The sequence below is a fragment of the Silene latifolia genome, chromosome 5 (genome assembly GCF_048544455.1).
Source record: "Silene latifolia isolate original U9 population chromosome 5, ASM4854445v1, whole genome shotgun sequence".
Taxonomy (NCBI): domain Eukaryota; kingdom Viridiplantae; phylum Streptophyta; class Magnoliopsida; order Caryophyllales; family Caryophyllaceae; genus Silene; species Silene latifolia.
Genome location: NC_133530.1, coordinates 9,831,785 through 9,848,976, shown reverse-complemented (window position 1 = coordinate 9,848,976; position 17,192 = coordinate 9,831,785). Strand labels below are relative to the sequence as shown.

Sequence of the window (17,192 nt, the reverse complement as noted above, 5' to 3'; positions counted from 1 at the left end):
CAAAAGGGGTAGAAAGGTGAGGGGGAGATGACTCTAATTCGCCTAGAACCTCCCTTCTGGTCTCGCAATAGGACACTAGCAACTCCGACTAACCCCCCTCCCGGGTTCGAAAGCCGGTCTCCCCAACTCAAAACCCGACAACCCCAAGAACATGCATTTTCCCAAGGAGGTCAAGTAAATGGTCAAGGTCATTAAGCCCTCATCATATTCCGGGTCATCCCACTCCCCCTTCCGGAGGTCGATTTCAAACGCTAGCCTAGAGGCACCCTCCCTCGGTTCTCCCTTCCGGCCTCAACCTTAGTTGGTGACAAGGTCAAATTTCGGGTATTCAACTAACAACCTAACCAACTTCCGTTGGTGGTCAAGGGTCACAAGTCGACACTACCCGAAACCCAAACCTTAAACATGCAAATCCCCCTAGACTACCCTCACCAATTTTCCCCACAAATTAGCCTTAATGATAATTAGTTAGTGAATTTACCCATATCGGGTCAAACCGAGTCCTAGAAGGAGACTACTCACTAATCATGTTTCTAAAGGCAAAGAAAACAACAAAGATAGAGTCTTTAAGCATAAACATGGTGATAGGATGAATTCTACTTTTAAACATGCAACAACCCAACAATAATTATGAAGAAAGATGGTTTTAATCTAATAGCAAGGATGAACAAACAAAAAGTCACAATCTTTAACACAATCAACTCAAAGATTAAGTCTTTGAGGACAACTAGCCCAAGAAGAACAAAGGAGAGATGAACTAGAGTGAAAACAACAACAATCAAACAAAAAGGAAGTAACTTTTACCACAAGCAAGGTAAATATTCAAAAATAAGGGAAGTATAAACTAAGGAAGTATGAAATTAACAACTAAAACAAAGAAATAAATATGAGAAAAGGAAATATACCAACAAAGAAGAAAGGAAATAACTTGATTGAATTGAATTCTTCACAAAACTAAGAACAAGATGAGATCTAATGTTCTTCCCAATTTTCTCTACCTAACCAATTTTTGATCCAAAAACAAGTGTTATGAAAGTTGTTCTTACAAGGTTGCCCCTTTTCTATATATACCATGGGCTTAAAAACATCAAAATACAAACAATTCTCAAAACAGCCCGGTTACTATTCCCAGCCGGTGTATCGATACACCGGCCGTACTGGAGTTACACCGGCTGGAGGGGGTTTACACCGGCTGGAGGAGATACACCATGTAAGACCAATTTTTACACCGGCTAGACCCTATTTACACCATTCCTGCTCACGATAGACCGGCTGGGGCACCCCTTTGGTCAATTTTTTTGATTTGTCATTGACTTTTTGTTACACGGGCTAGCCTTAAGTTACACCGTGCCTGATCGTGATACACCGAACAAGGCTAATCTTGATCCTTGGCCACCAAATGTTGATCGGTTTTGCATGGGGAAGCGTGCAACACTACAAAAAGCTTAGAAAATAATCCGGTGAGACTTATTTAGGCAAATTAATCATAAACTTGAGTAATTATCAATTAAATGCACCAAAATTAGGACTAAAGCAAGGATTTTTGACAAGAATGAAGGGGCGATAACGTAGTTATCAAAGACTAAGACTTTATAAACCATTGCTGAACCTTTACCATACAAGTATCAATCTATCCACAAGACCTAGACCTATCCAAGTACCACCGTTGTCTTCGTAGGGTTACTCTGATACCATTTGTAACAATCCAATCCTCATTTATATATCCCTTTTTATAATCATGTAATTGCACGTTGTCTAAATTAGTTTCCCATCAACATGCCTTTTATGGGTCGGACACTGTATCGCCGAGTTCATAAACGAACCACAGAGGATCCTTTTGCCCAATTCTCGTAACTATACAATAAGTGAATATGTGTCCTAATCTATGTTGAAAAGTTTAGCCCAAATTACACTTACACTCCAGAAGACCAAGACTTCACAATGGCTCAAACATTACCATACAGGTATCAATCATTGTTATATAAATACGTGCATACACTAATCTTGTACTCAATCAAACAAATATCATTAACTCAATATTTTTTACATAAAAAATGACAACCCATTTCCCCCTTAAATTATATAATCACCTTCACCTTCTCCAACTACTATTTAGTGTGTGGCTAACCTACTGTAGTTGCCAAGTTGGATCATCCAATTTTAATAATAACAACACCATCTTTTGTGTAGAGAGTGACAGAGTTGCACTACTTCATTTTAAACAAGGTATTCGTGTGGATAGGTGCGGGATTCTCGATGATTGGGGACACACTCTGGACTGCTGTCAATGGCGCGGTATACATTGCAGCAATCAATCTGGCCATGTCATCAGTCTCAAAATATATGGCTATGTCAATGATTATAACCATGCTGACTCTTGTCTAGAAGGTACACTCAGCGTTTCTCTACTTAACTTGAAGCATTTGAAATATTTGGACCTTAGTTATATCAATTTCAGAGAAGCATTACCCAAATTTATAGGTTCACTAGCTAGTTTAGAACACCTTGGTCTCTCTAGTGCTGAGTTTGGAGGTGTGGTTCCTCAAGAGATTGGAAATCTTTCCAGATTAACATCCCTTGATCTTAGTACTAACAATAATCTAAGGGCGGAAAGCTTGGGGTGGCTTTCGCGTTTGAGGTTCTTAAGGGAACTGGATTTAAGTGATATTGATCTGAGTACGACTGCAAACGCATGGCTCTCTATTGTTAACAACCTGCCTTTCTTACGAGAGCTTAATTTGGATAATTGTAAACTATCTCTAAACTCACCATTTTCTCTTTCATATACTAATTCATCCACAACCCTCAGTGTCGTAAGCCTTTCATGGAATAACTTGAATGACACATCAATATTTGAGTGGTTGTTGAACTTGAGTGGATTTGAGACCAGCCTTACATATCTTAATCTCTATCAAAATCAGATGTTTGGAAATAATTTTCAATCATCTGGACATTCAATGAAACACCTTGATAATTTATGTAGCTTGCAAACCTTAAACTTAGAAGATACCAATCTTAACTACAAATTCTCTGACATCCTCCAATGGTTTTCTAAATGTCCACACAAGGCATTAGTGTCTTTACAATTAGGTGAAAACCAAGTTTGGGGCTCTATCCCAGACAACATTGGCGCATTTTCTTCCTTAAGGGAATTAGAAATTTATGAAAATAAACTAAATGGAACCTTAACTGAATCACTTGGAAAACTCACGAAGCTTGAGAGATTGGATCTTTCTTCAAATTCTTTGAATGGAACTCTCACAACCACCCACTTATCAAACCTTTCAAAACTACGTGTTTTATATTTGTTTAATAACACAGAAATTGTGGTTAACATTAGTGCCAATTGGATTCCTCCATTTCAGCTCGATATGTTAGACTTGGGATCATGTAAAATAGGCCCTTATTTTCCAAGGTGGATTACAACTCAAAAAAATTGGACATGGATTGATATATCCAATGCTAGTATTTCAGACACTATTCCTATTTCCTTTTGGAACTCAACCTTGTGGTCGGGAATTGGTTATCTAGACATGTCTCTCAATATGATTAATGGTACAATTCCAGATGTATCAATCAGTTTTGACAACCTACCTGACATTAGACTTATCTACAACTTGTTCGAAGGTGTAATACCCTCATTTTTATGGAACATAGATGTTCTACATCTAAACAACAACAAGTTTTCAGAAGGCCTTATTCCATACTTGTGCCAACAGACACCAACGCTTCTTTCTGATCTTGACTTATCAAACAACTTAATTTCAGAAAAGTTGCCGGACTGTTGGAGCTATTTCTATCGATTAGCATTCTTGCATCTAGAGAACAATAGTCTTTGGGGAAGTTTACCAACGTCTATGGGTGGGTTAAACCAGCTTCTTAGTTTACACTTGAGCAACAATAATTTATCTGGTACTTTATCGCCGGCATTCCTGCTAAACTATAAGTCATTAATGTTTCTGGACCTTGGAAATAACTCATTGACTGGTCAGATACCCTCTGACATTGGACATAGTCTTGGAAATCTTGTCACTCTTGTCCTAAAAGGTAATAATTTTGTCGGGGTTGTACCTACAAGCTTATGCAATCTTCCTAACCTCCAAGTATTGGACCTTTCGGACAACTATATCTCCGGAACCATTCCAAGATGTTTAAACAAACTAGTAAGCATGACCAAAAAAGATGAAGGGCAAACTCAGTCAGCGCGTGGAGAAGACACGGACGTGATGTGGAAAAGAACTGAACAAATATTTGAGGATTTAACATTACTGAAAGGCATCGATATTTCCAATAATAGGCTACAAGGCCAGATTCCCGAAAGCATGTCAAGTCTTGTTGGTTTGAAATTCTTAAATCTATCGAGAAACAATCTTACAGGTTCTATTGTGTCAAGAATTGGCCAGCTGTCGGTTTTGGAATCTTTGGATTTATCACATAACCATCTCTCTGGTGAAATTCCTCCAAGTTTAGCTCAAATTAGTGGTCTATCGACATTTGACATTTCCGACAATAACTTGAGTGGGAAGATCCCCATTGGCACACAATTACAAGGTTTTGATGCTTCATCATACATGGGAAACCCCGGACTTTGTGGACCACCGCTTCCTAATTGTGCCGGAGACGGAATACCTGCCATCGCACCAATTGGAGATGTCAAGCAAGACAAGATAGACGACTTCATGCTAGGACTGTACATAAGTGTTGTACTTGGATTCATCGTAGGATTTTGGGGAGTTTGTGGCACTTTAGTTCTGAAACGATCTTGGAGACATGCCTATTTCCGATTCTATGAAAACACAAGAGACAAGATTTATGTTATATGGGTTGTTAATATAGCCAGAGTTTGGAGGAGATCTTAGAGCTACTTTAGTAAGTCTTCCTGTCATGTTTTCGTTATCAATATTCGTATTTACAGTTGTAATTCCTAATTATTAAAGTCCGAATGTTTTTATTTCTTTCTTGGGTTGATATATTTCATTTTCGGCCGAGTATTGAAAATTTTCTTTCTTATTTTGATTTTGATTTGCTGTTTGTGTACAATGGATTAGTGGCTAGCCTCACCAGAGTCCTGAACCGTTTCGTTGAATCTTAGTGTATGATTTAACGAACCAATTTGACGCGACTGATCACGATTCTGTGATGGATGTAAAGTTTTTATAATCTTACAATTATGTTCCATTAAAACATTTAAACCTTCTATTCTGCCATTACCATCGATGGGATTTGAGAAAATTTCAACTGCCATACTGCAAATCTCAGTGTATGTGTATGGTATCACAGACTTTTTTTTTTTTGGTACATTATGGTATCACAAACTTAAATAAGCCGCAACGCGTAGTCGTGGCTGCGCACTGAGGTGATGAGGTGCAATTGCGATGGAGCATACTTTTAATTCTCATCTATTGTTGTTAATTCATTTGCGGAAGCTGTTGAAATACCCTAAATCTACCCTAGACATGCTTCAAGACATTTCTTGAAATATTGTATTCAATGAAGTAGGCACTTTTGTTACCGATATTTTAAGAAATACGGAGTATCCAATTTCAATAAAATGCCGTTTTAAGGATACACATTAAATACGGATGAATATACTTGCATGACACAGTAAAATGGTTATGTGAATTTGTGTTATTTATTAAGGTGGTTTATATGCTGAAATTTGATTATATAATAGAATATAATTCTTGTCATAGTATGTAGTATTAACTTTATATTGTCTTTTATTTTGAGAACGTTGGTAGAGACGAGTAATGGATTGCTATGGAAATTGAGTTATTGTATGTGTTGGAAGTAATGGAATTAGATGATTAGGATTGTTGTAGCTTATATGTTGTAGCTTTCTTTAAGGTGGTCTTATTGTGGGAGATTATAGTGGTAATTACTAGTTAGCCTGCAAAATGGACATGAATAGATGATGATGATGGGAAACAATAAGGTTTTGAATTGAATTTGTATTGGTCCTATAAAGAATAAGATGATGAGGGTTCTCGTACTACATTTATTATTTATTATTTATTATGCTAAGGTTTAGAGTATAGATTTTTACTTGGCTTCTGGCCGGGAGCTTGAGATTGTACTAAGGAGTGGAGTATGCTGGTAACGTTTTTCAGTGGTTGTATTCCTTGACCATGGTCTTGTTGGTGATTTAAGAGTAATTACCGGTACATTTATCGTAATTAAGATTGGTTCGTAGATGGGTAATTTCTAAATAATATAATGTGAGTTCGGGAAGTACGGAGTGTACACTCGCATAATTATTTACGGAATTACGGTATAGTTTTCAGTTCGAATAACTATGACGGAGGTTGGTAGTAATTAAATTACTCGGGTTTTAATTAATTGAAACCGGAATTTCTGAAGAGTTGTGACTCTTTAGAAATACAATCTCCCTATACACTCCTTTGTCATTATAAATAGACAAAGGGATGAGAAGGAAAAGGAACAGTGAAAACGAAATCTTCTACTGCATCAAGGAACATATAACATTCTACAACAAAATACTTCTTAATTATATCTCTGTATTCTGTGCCGAATACAGAGGGCAACCGTCTTATCTCAATAGAAAGTTCGATACAACCCAGGCACTAAAGTAAGGGTCGAATTGTTCTATTAGGAAAGCATACCGATTCGGTGCGGTTTTCATTATTGTCAATCCTTATTCGTGCATATACTCAAATATCTAACAATCTAATAGAACAATTTCGAAATCTGTCAAGATGACGAATGTCTAGGAATGACAATGGAGGATTCTTATAAGTATTTATCGTTTTGTGATAATGATCAGAGTGATATGCAGTAAGACATGTAAATGCGTGACTTTGATGATTGGGAAACAGACTTGGTCAATGATCTGTAAGTTGCATGGATGAGGAACGATTATTCTTTTCGTATTTTTGGAGGCTTTATTTTGGGAATTAAGAATCTTGTCTCTGAATGCAACTTGATAAGATCAAGTATATATTCAAGTAACAGAGAAGTAACCTTTCTGTTATACGGAGTATGTGAAATGTTTAAAGCGGTGCATGTCTATTGTGGTTAAAACAAGGGAATGATTTCGGTTGAAGTATTGATGGGTTATGCCTATTTATACTTCCTTGGAAATAATTATGTTTGGCAAGAACAAGGATACATTACCACAAAAAAACACCATGGATAATCATGAGGATGGGGCTATTCTCTTTTGAAAAGATAATACAATATTAATGCTCCATCGTCATTTGCTCTAAATTCTAGTGACGGAATCAAGAGTGTAATGTTGTAGTCTTATCCCACAAGAAGAATCGTGTGACCCGGGGTATGTAATAGGGTTGATTATTTATTTGAGGAAAGCGTATCTAGTACGTGATTTTACAAAATATCCAAGTTGTATATTATTCCGAGTATCGGATTGTTGTCTATTGCAGGTTTCGATTGAACCGGTACGCAAAAGACATCATATTAAAAGGGATATTTTGGTTTTGGCATGATGACGGAATCGTGCAGAAAGCGGGTGTATTAATTTCACTATGTAACTACAACATGATGGTCTGTAAATATTTGGAGTATTGTACATCTGGGAAACGGTAATTATTTGGGATGAGATAATCTGGTCACAAAATTCCAATTCTGGAAATTCTACATATATCTAGCATTATGTGCTTCAATATGAAATAGTATATGATGATAATGTTTTTGATCAGCATATAAGGGTTGGCGAATTCGATTCAGGAAACATGCATCATATAAGATAAGTACATCATCGTTTCTAAATTATACGTTGTTTGTTAAGAGAGTACATATCTTGGTACATGATAATGTCTGCAAGTTCTTATTTGTTTTCCGGTTTGACGTTACAAAGATGAAAGCAATTACATATTTGATCTTTATGCATCATGGATTCATGGTTAATAAAGTTGGATTAGTTTGCCGACTTTGTTTAAAAGTTCACTTAATCCATGGTTTATGTATGAAGTTTCGTATGCTATGATGTACAAAATTGATTTATGGTTGGATGTTGGATCCTTTTGTTATCATGTAGTTCGTATTTGTTTTATGGATCAGACTATATTAATGATATATGTCATGTTTAATATGATTAATATGGTTTTGTGTTAAGGTTAGATCATGTATTATTTTATGTATGTTCCTTAAATGTAATACATGAAAATGTGGATATTAAGCGGTAATATATGGGTATACATATGTGGCTTAATAGCATGGTGTATTGATATAAGGCGGTTTTAAGTGCCCGTAAATGGTAACTAAGTAGCCTAATTTTCAATGAAATGAAACTCACCCAAATAGGATATAAATTTTGAAAGTTGTGTTAAACCTCACATTCGGTTGTTTAATATGTTGCTAGTGTACTAACTATTTTGTAATGATTGTCTAACATGCTAATGTCTTGTGTAAAGCCTATTAAAGTTTTATTATATATATAATTGATTTTACCATATAATCTCGGGAATGATGGTTTTTAATAACCATGGTGAGATTGGAGTCATGATGGTATAACCATGTAAGAGGTAAAATAACTATGTTTTATGTACAACTATTGATTAGTCCAATTATGTGTTGTCATTTGTTGTAAGATTAATGACAAGTCGATTTTTGGCATAGACCAAAGATGATTTACCTTGTAAAAGGTGATTCTGTCATCGTGTTCTTCTATGAAGAACATGGGGGGGGGGGGGGGTAATGATCCTTGGTATTAGGATCAAGTGTGAGAATATGATTATTATTCTATGGTTAATACTCCCAAGGGTCGAGTATGTCTCTTTTATAGTGGAGTTATTACTCGGGTTTTCACAAGGGCTTAATTACTGCAGTTTGACAAGTTGAGTAAGTATACTAGTATAGCTAGTACTCATCTTTGGCAAGGGATTAAGCAAGTGTGACAATGTATAAAGTAAACCATGAATTATGGTTGTCCTATGTCAATTTTCCTTCGGTTTTAGAGGAATAGTATTTTGCAAATTGAAATACCAAATGTAGAAGGTGATTTTCTACTATTGGTAATGTATTTTACTTGGGAAAGTACCATGAATATATGGATTTCCAAGAAGCAGATTTGCATTATGAGTTTGGCATTGGAGTTGGAATGTGTAGTATTAGCATAGCCGGTTAAGGCATAGCTAAGGAAATTAATCTACGGTATTACTAAAAGTATTAGACCAATTTCATCATTGATTTTTTGATAGTGAATAATGGTGCGCACCGCGGTGTTTGCTATAACACGGTTTATGGACTATCATAAAAGGGGATTGATCTTGGTTGTCTTTTGTGAGATCTCAGTTTTAGTTGATCACTTTGCATGAAGGGTCAATTATGGATTTGGTTATTAAGTCGGTTGACGGGATGGGTCTAAAACTCGTATAAGATCCTTGGCGATAGGATACCCAATTCCCCTCTAATACAACGTTAGAGGCTGAATTCAATGTGGAAGGCCTATTGTTAAGAGATTGAAGCACACAATAATTTATATCCCGGGGTGTGTGCTTAGACTTGCATGTTGTAAGGTTGATCTTTTGAAAAAGTGTGTTTGCAAGGACACGATGAAAAGAATCAACCTATATGAACATGAAGTACAGCCGCTTCAAGGGAGTATGGGTTTGACTCCCGATATGTTCATGAATAGATATGGGACACTAGGCTTGTAATTAAGTGTCAGTTTATGTAATTTTTAGAAGTAAAATTAATTTATGCGTGAGTTATCTTCAAGTATTCAAAATGGGTAGAAAGGGTTCAATGCTTAGTCACACCCCGATACTCGAATATTTGGAATGTGTAATTTCACTATGTGAAAATTCAATCTTCGTGACATTTTTTTTTTTTGATAAAATGTAAGATTATATTATCAAAAAAGAGTAACCATACATTTGAGATAGGACCGGCCATCACCAGGCCACCTCCCAGCTCAATAAACAGCTCTGGCCCAAATACATAAGCCCACAGCAAAACAAAAGAAACATACATCAAATTAGGGAAAACAAACAAAACGAGATACTCAAATCCCTAATTCTGACATCAAACCCAGATATCTTCATCTTCTTCGAATAAACTCACCTCACTGTCCATTTTTCTTCCTCATATACCTTCAATTCAAGTCTAGGAGACCTTGAATCCATCTCTTGTCTTTGTCTTTCACTGGGAGAATGATCGTGTTCCGCAGCCTCTTCTTCATTTCTGTTATAATCTGTCTGGCAACAATTTCGGGTCGAAGAATCTGCATCTCTACTCTGCTGCGATTTCGTTGGAGCCATATACTGTAGATACAAGCATTCAAGACCGAGTTTATCCGACCTCTTCTCAGTTGGGAACCCCTTCGAGTATTCCTCCATTCCTGCAGATCTTGGTAAGGAATTCTTATTCCCATCCACTTTTCAATTTCATTAATTATTCTTCTGCTGTATTGGCATTTAAAGAACAAGTGTTCGTTATCTTCTCTGTCCCGGTCACAAATGCAACAAGCAAAATCAGGATTAACCCCTATCTTGTGCATTTTGTCCTTTGTGTTAAGACCATTGTGTTGATAGATCCAGACTAAAAAGCTATGCTTAGGGATAGACTATCTGTTCCATACCTGTGAAACCCAGGAAACCTCAGGCTTTTTCAGACGAATGAGTTCATACCCCTTTGCAATAGTATATTCATGCCCTTTCTGATTGTTCCAGGTCTGTTGGTTATAAGCTTCAGTGTAGATAGTTTTAATTTGACAGATCTTTCTCCAACTCCAGCTTGAGTTAGAAGGAGGAGAGTAAGTCTGCCAGTTTTGCCCTTTTAAGTATGTGTGACTCACCCATTTGACCCAGAGATGGTCAGATTTGGATGCTATCCACCATACTAATTTCCCCACTGCTGCTTTATTCCACAAACTGTCATTTTTGAGACCAAGACCACCCTCCTTTTTTGGATGGCAGATTTTTTCCCAAGAGACAAGGGGTGTTCTGATATAGTCCACACCCCCATCCCAGAGGAAATGTCTGCAAATTGATTCCACTTTTGTGATGACTCCAGTAGGGAGAATAAACATTGAAGCCCAGTAGTTGTGAAGTGTCTTAAAGACTGATTGTACTAGGACAAGCCTCCCTGCATAGGATAGCTTCCTAGCTCCCACTCCTTTTATCTTACTCACAAGTTTAGCAATGAGGGGGGCACAATCCTGAGTATTTAGTCTTGTAGTTTTTATAGGGACCCCTAGGTATTTGAAAGGAAGGGTTCCTTGAACAAGACCTGAAACTTTGAGGATATCAGTCTTTAGAGCATCTGGCACACCACTAAAATAAGCATTTGATTTTCCTTTGCTCATGTTTAATCCAGAGCTCTTTGAGAAGGTAGAGAAGGTTCTGAGGATAATCATGATTGATTGAGCCTCTCCTTTACAAAAAAGCAATAAGTCATCAGCAAACATGAGGTGAGTGAGCTTAAGTGGTTTGCAAAGTGGATGATATTTAAAACTTGATCCCTCAGTAGTGTATGCCAGTAGCCTTGAGAGGTATTCCATGCATATAGTAAACAGCAAGGGGGAGAGGGGGTCACCTTGTCTCAATCCTTTCTGCCCCTTGAAAAAGCCAAAGACATTACCATTTAGATTGAGTGAGTACGTAGCAGTAGTGACACATTGCATGATCCACTCTCTAAATTGCTCTGGGAAATTTAAAGCTTGAAGCATGTCATCCAAGAAGGCCCATTCTATTGTGTCATAAGCTTTTTGTAGATCCATCTTGAATAAACATCTAGGAGAAACAGCATTTCTTTCATAGAGTCTTACAAGATCTTGGCAAATCAAAATATTCTCTATTATGCTTCTTTCTTTAATGAAACCCCCTTGGTTTGGAGAGATTAAATCTGGCAAGACCTTAGCCAATCTAGAACATAGAATCTTAGAGATGCATTTATAGATCACATTGCAACAAGCAATGGGTCTATATTGTAAGACATTGGTAGGTCTATCCACTTTAGGAATCAAAGTAACCAGAGTAGCATTCAGCTGTTTTAGCAAACATCCTGACTGGAAAAAGTCCATAACAGCCTCAGTAACATCATGCCCTATTATGTCCCATGAGTCTTTAAAAAATTTGCTTGAGTAACCATCTGGGCCTGGAGCTTTATCATTAGGAATTTGAAAAATAATGTTTTTTACTTCCTCAGGAGTGCAAGGAGACATTAACATTTGTGAATGCTGATCTGTACATATCTTTCCTGTTCTCACAATGCCCACCCTAACTTTTTTTTGTGTTGCTCTTGGTGCCTAGTAGCATCTGATAATAATTAAGGAATGCTTGTTGAATGCCTGTTTCCTCTTTATGTATCACCCCTTTGTGATCAGCTATGTAGTGGATAAAATTCTTGTTTCTCCTAGCTTTGATAAGACTGTGAAAGTAACTTGAATTTGAATCTCCTTCTTTAAGCCAGTGAGCCTTGGCTTTTTGTTTGAGAAATTCCATCTTAGCTAGGTATAACCCCTGATAGTCCTTGTGTGCCTCAACCTCTTGTTGGATTAAAACTGAATCCCCAGGTCTGCTCATGATTTGTTGTTGAATAGGTAGCAATTTAGTCTCTGCCAAGTCTGCCTTATGCTCAATATCAGAAAAAGAATCTTTATTGAGTTGCTTGAGCTCAGGTTTAAGAAGCTTCAGTTTCCTTACAACCTTGTACATCTTGGTCCCAACCACAATTTGACTCCAAACAGTACCTACACATTTCAGAAAACCAGGTGCCTTGCTCCACATATTGAAGTATTTGAATGGTCTGTTCTTTTTATCACCACTGACAGTTTTGCTCACCAGACAAGGGGTATGGTCAAATAAACCCTCAGGTAGGAAGTTTGCAAAGTAATCTGGCATCTGACATATCCAATCCTGATTCACAAAAAACCTGTCCAATCTGCTATACTTCCTAGTCTCAGGAGGTTGTTTGTTATTCCGGGTAAAAAAAGCTCTTGAGGCTTTAATATCCATGAGTTGGCAACTATCCAAGCAATCTTGAAAAGGAGCAGATTCAGCCATAGACACACTCCCCCTTAGCCTTTCATTTACATTGAGTACACAATTGAAATCTCCCCCTACTGACCATGGCCCTTGAATAGAGCCAGCTAGTCTTTTGAGATTCAACCAGAGGGATTCTCTCTCAGTGATGCCATTGAAAGCATAGACTATAGTATGAAAAAATTGTGCTTGAGCTTGTTTATTGAGAATTGACATGTGAATATATTGGGCATTGTATTCTATAAAATGTATGTCATATAGATGAGCTTTCCACAGAAACCATATTCTCCCTCCCTTGTGATAAGAGGTATTAGTAGAAATACTCCACTCATGAAAAACATTACTAATAGCTTTATTCAAATTATTAGGTTTAATTTTGGTTTCTAGCAAGCCAAAGAAACCAACATTATTAGCATGTAAAAAATTATTCACAACTTTTTGTTTACCCTCCCTATTCATCCCCCTCACATTCCAAAAACCAAAATTCATGATTTATTAGGAGAAAGGGAGCCATTACCAGATATACCAATACCCTGCCTAGGGGATCTATTAGGACTCAGCACCTCCATGTAAGTGGGAGAATGTGACCCATTCTTATTGACATCCTCAGGCCCTTGTTTAGTTCTCACTGGCCTAACTGGTGATATAGTACCCTGCTGAAAACCAGGTTTCAATGTTGCAGGTGTAATCATACCTACTGTAGGCTGCTGACCCTCTTCTTCCTGGACCCCAGCTTTCTCCTGTATCACCTGAGGAGCAACTGGTACTGCCTCAGGTATTGTATTCTTCTTAACAGGTCTCCACACTTGAGTAGTACTCCTCTTAATAATTTTTGGTTTGCCCTTCCTGCAACTGTTGTGTTCATGGCCTATTTGTTTGCATTTGGTACAGATACTCGTCTTCCATTCATACTCAATGTCAATTTTAATCAGGTTTTTCTTCTCATCCAAAAATTTCACCTTATTAGGAAAGGCCTGACCCAACTTTAGTTCCACCATCACCCGAGCAAAACCTAATCTAGTTTTAAGCTCAGTGGCAGTATCACTCTTTATATAAGACCCTATGAGTCATGCAATTTTCTTTAGACTGTTACCCCAAAATTTCATGGGTAAACTTTGTAATCTAATCCAGGCAGGCACTGTTTTGATCTCTGCTTTCTCTGAAAGAACATCAGGGGTCCATGGTTTCAGAATAAGGGGTTTATTATCAAATAGGTAATGCCCACTATTCAATACAGTTTGCTTCATTTCTTCAGTCTGAAACTTGGCCAGAAACACCCCATTAGGTAAAAAGGATATCTTGTCAACAGTGTATTTGGACCATATGCGTTTCAAGAAGCCCTCCAGTATCCGCCACGGGGGGTTTGCTCCCACAATAAAACCAAACACTGCCTGTTGCCAATATTCCAATTCACCTTGGACATCATCATCTGATAGTTCCAATAATTCCTGAGAATCCTTCTCTACAACTTGCATAACTCTCTTCCCATGTCTTTGATACCATATCTCATCTTCTTTGGTTTGATCCACAGGTGCAAGTTCAGATTCAGAGTCTTCCTCGACATCCTCTACCAGTACATCATCCAGTTGATACTCAGGGATGCCAGAGATCTCATGGATGCTTTTTTCCTTGCCTATGATTTCAACATCTGGACCATTCAATACTTTGTTTTTTTCAGAACGAATAGCACTTGTCGTAACAGATTGTTTTGTACTTGTAAGATGTTTAGTATTATTAGAAATTGCTGATTTTTTAGCCATGATTGCACCAAAATCAGAGATATGAACTCCCTAGAGAAGACGGCAGTCGCTTTCTCTCCCTAGGTCAAACATCTTTTCTTTGCGGCAGATGTAGCTTTACATATCTTCGTGACATTTTCATTTATGCATAAATTGGTATGTTTATTAGGTTATTTAAATTCTTGAATTACGCTTAAATGGGGGATGAATGTTGGTGATTTAAGAGTAATTACCGGTACATTTAGCGTAATTAAGATTGGTTCGTAGATGGGTAATTTCTAAATAATATAATGTGAGTTCGGGAAGTACGGAGTGTACACTCGCATAATTATTTACGGAATTACGGTATAGTTTTCAGTTCGAATAACTATGACGGAGGTTGGTAGTAATTAAATTACTCGGGTTTTAATTAATTGAAACCGGAATTTCTGAAGAGTTGTGACTCTTTAGAAATACATCTCCCTATACACTCCTTTGTTATTATAAATAGACAAAGGGATGAGAAGGAAAAGGAACAGTGAAAACGAAATCTTCTACTGCATCAAGGAACATATAACATTCTACAACAAAATACTTCTTAATTATATCTCTGTATTTTATGCCGAATACAGAGGGCAACCGTCTTATCTCAATAGAAAGTTCGATACAACCCAGGCACTAAAGTAAGGGTCGAATTGTTCTATTAGGAAAGCATAGCGATTCGGTGCGGTTTTCATTATTGTCAATCCTTATTTGTGCATATACTCAAATATCTAACAGGTCTAAGTGGGTGAGTACCTTATTGAGCATGATTCCTTGAATCTTTGATACTATAACAGTGAAATGGAGATTAGATAATGGTATTGAGTTATGTGTAGGGCTGAGCAAAATAAACCGAACCGAATTTTTAAACCGAAACCGAACCGATAACCGAATTAAGAAACCCGATAATTCGGTTTTTTTCCGGTTCGGTGCCCGAAACGGTTTTTTTTGGGAGAAATCCGGTTCGGTTTCGGGTCCTAAAAAAGCAAAACCGGTTTACTTTTTTTCCGAAAAAAAAAATTAAGAAAACGACTTAAAATAAACAAAGATGTGTGATTTGGTTGAATTAATGGGGATGCACGAAGGTTTACGTAGGAATTTAAGAGTTAGGATGGAGAGGTGGGTTGAAAAGCGTCAATTTGGGGTAAAAAAAGTTAAAACCGGTTTATAAGTTTGGATCCGTGTAACCGGTTTTCGGATCCGGTTTTTAAATTGCTAAAAAACCGGTTAACCGGTTTAAAACCGGGGCGGTTTCGGTTTGGGAAAAAACCTGTTTTTGAAAACCGGTAACCGAACCGGTTTTCAAATCCGGTTCGGTTAACCGGTTTTGCTCATCCCTAGTTATGTGGCCTCTATGCCAATCTTTTATGGTCAAGAGTGATCAAGATTACCGTGTTATATATTATTATTGAGTTTTTGATCGATATTGAGATGGAAGTATTGTCTTACGGTTTGTCCGCCAGTTCACTCACCCCTTATCCTTGGTTTAGGTTCGACAATGAAAATACGATACATGGTTACGTGGGAGCGAGTATTATATTATGAGACGGAGTAATGAGTGATACGGAATAATGAGCTCAGACTTTGTTAATTATGAAAGCGAGAAATGAGTATTATATTTAGTATTATCTATGTCTTTCTATTATTACACAATGAGTGAGATTGAGTTTAGTCGTGTAATAGCAAAAAGGTTGGTAACTGAATAATCTGAGAGTAACCATATGAGTTGATTAATATATAGTAGTTGAATTGGGCATATTAAATGGCTAATGGTGCACTAAGATAGTTTTTGAGACGATGCTTGTAACACCCCGGTTTATTAAAGAAGCCTTCGTCAAGACATTCCCTAATAAAACGGACTGTTACCATCTCGGTTTCCCGAGGTAGTGAATAACAAATTAAACTCCAAGGCAATTTATATAATTATTTTTAACTTAATTATTACAAAACCTCTTTACGTCAAATTACAAGAACTAACATAAATAAAAGTGAAAGTCTTCTAGATGATGATCTAGCTACTAAGTCGTCTGATCCAGTGTCTCACACCCATCCAGCTCCCGTTCTATCTCTTAACCTGTCAAGTCTGCTCGCCAATATTTGGGTCATTACAGGTGTTCACGAATACACAGGGTCAACCACGAGGTTGAGTAGGGAAAGCAATGAAACAATAAAATATGATATGCATGCTCCTCCGTCACCTCCATCTCCATCTCAACTCATATCTCATATCTCATACCCCGGAACGCCCGGCCATACCGATCCCCGGCAGACACAACAATTGACCGTCATCGATATACCAGCTCAACAGCTGAGGACACCAGGGCAAGTCCTGCAGAACCAGCCTGGGCCTTATCACAACATCACATCGTATCTCAACATCGTCACTCCTACACCATCCTCCAACTCCAATGCATATGAAATGTTCAACATTAATAATGCAACACAATATGTATATTAATGAATGAAA

At 37.4% G+C, this 17,192-nt stretch overlaps 2 protein-coding genes across 2 annotated transcripts in view; both read right to left on the bottom strand.

Moving 5' to 3' along the window:
- The window catches only part of LOC141656664 (receptor-like protein EIX2), a 398,824-nt gene that overhangs the window by 229,351 nt on the left and 152,281 nt on the right, over positions 1-17,192 (bottom strand). The gene's annotated exons all lie outside the window — the stretch shown is intronic.
- LOC141656668 (receptor-like protein EIX1) overlaps positions 1-17,192 on the bottom strand; it is a 276,353-nt gene that overhangs the window by 118,176 nt on the left and 140,985 nt on the right. The window lies entirely within an intron of this gene.